The sequence below is a fragment of the Charadrius vociferus genome, unplaced genomic scaffold, assembly GCF_000708025.1.
Source record: "Charadrius vociferus isolate BGI_N301 unplaced genomic scaffold, ASM70802v2 scaffold133, whole genome shotgun sequence".
NCBI classification, from domain to species: domain Eukaryota; kingdom Metazoa; phylum Chordata; class Aves; order Charadriiformes; family Charadriidae; genus Charadrius; species Charadrius vociferus.
The window spans coordinates 36,117-38,005 of NW_009647734.1; the positions used below are offsets into that span (position 1 = coordinate 36,117).

Sequence of the window (1,889 nt, forward strand, 5' to 3'; positions counted from 1 at the left end):
AGAGAGGGAGAAACACACTCACACCCCACCCCCCCTTTAATTTTTTTAATTAATTAATTTATTTATTTATTTATTTTTAGCATTCCTCCCATCGCAGATTTTTCGTTTCCTCCTCCTTTTAAAATGCATTTCAAGAGTAAGGCCGACACACAATAGTTGGACAAAGTCTTTGAAATGTTTTTAGCAGCGAGAGATTAACATAATTACGTAACATAATTAACCTCTGCTCACCCCCCCCCCCCAATTATCCAACAATGTCACATAAGCATTATGTGAAATTGCCGTTTTGATAGTATAAGCCCCACACAAGTGACCACAAGTTTCTCTGCATGGTGTTGGATGAAATATATATAATTTTTTGGGGGGGGAGGGGAGGGGGGAGAGAGACAATGTGTCAGTGTATTAAAATCAGAGTCAATACACAAAGTGCCTCCCCTGGGCTGATCTGCATTTGCAGTGTGACTGTGCTTGAACTTACAATAACGGAGGAAAGGTGTGTTTTACAGAAAGGCTAAGTTAACGTCAGGATTTACGACAGTGAGTAAACAGCACACAGCCCAGGCAGGCAGCCAGCGGCACGGAGATTTTCGGCAGGGCTCACTGTACCCCAGCTGATAGAGAGCAGCCTTTTCCAACCCCCCCTTGCCCCAGACAGCCCTCTGAAAGCACAGGTTTTAACTGGCACGGTACCTGGGGTTTACGTATCTCTGCTGACAATACGGCAGCATGACAACTGCTTCTCCCCCAGAACGAGCGACCAGAGAGCCTGACCGGGAATCGCAACTCTTATTCCTATTAACTCAGCGCAAACGTATCCAAACCCAGGGCTAAAACAAAGGACCGGCCAGCTATCGCCCAGCTTACATATACTGAGATGTGCCATTAATCACAGTGACTTTCTTGAAGCAAGACTGCTGAGCCAGTAGGAAACCTCCTTAAAAAAAAAAAAAAAAAAAAAAAAAAAGAAAAAACCCTGAAATTTAAAGCAGCCCTTGTAGCTCAGAGGAACTGTAGACCTTATTATGGGTTTTGGCAACCCCCCTTTTTTCTTTTCTGTGTTTATTTTCAGTATCTTCATATTCTCCAGCCTGGCAGGGACGGGCAGCAGCAACTCCAGCAGCCTGCGCTGATCTGAGAGCTACAGCGGCACTTCAGGCACTCGGGCACCAAACTTCAAGAACATTTACACAATGCTGTATTTCTACTCCTCCGTTTTTCCCAGTTTTGCTTGGAACGGGGAAGGCGGTACCCCGAGCGGTACCCGGGTATTTCAGAGCACAGCACAGGCAGAGCTGCCGGGCGGAACTCTGCACGCTCACGACTGAATCTCCCTTACCTGCGTTAACATCACAAGCGATGGAAAGGATCCAAATCTCCTGTCAGCACTAAGTTTTATTTTAAAAAATAATGCAGTCAAAATCCTAACGTAAAGAGAGGTAATGCGTACTGAATACTTCACTCAGCGCTGGTTTTGCAGCTGACCAAAGCGGCTCATCTCGGAGTGATGGAGAGAGGCAGACCCACTCGGAGCATTTCCAGGGGCAAACCCTTCGTACACAAACTCCTTGCAAAGGTCAGACTGAAGAGATTAACAACCTTGATGAAAATGCGCCGTGTACCTTTTCAGCAAAACCCTCTCCTGTTACGAATCCTCGAGGGCACCGCATCTTGCACCCTGCAACTCCTTTACGAACTAGTAGCAGCGGTTTCTCCTTGGTACCGTTGCCCCTGATCAGACACTGACAAACTTCACCTGGAAACGGCCTCGGCTTCCCCGTGTCTCCTCTGCTCACGGTCAAAAAGCGACACCTCCGTTTTCCTTCGAGGAACAGTGCTGCTGCTGCTACGACAACTTTTCTGCAAATCAAAATTCAGTCCAAGTTTTTGTT

The 1,889-nt window shown here is 46.7% G+C and overlaps 1 protein-coding gene across 1 annotated transcript in view; it reads right to left on the minus strand.

Annotated features, from left to right (window-relative positions):
* Positions 1 to 1,889, minus strand: part of GATAD2A (GATA zinc finger domain containing 2A) — a 31,448-nt gene that overhangs the window by 22,695 nt on the left and 6,864 nt on the right. The gene's annotated exons all lie outside the window — the stretch shown is intronic.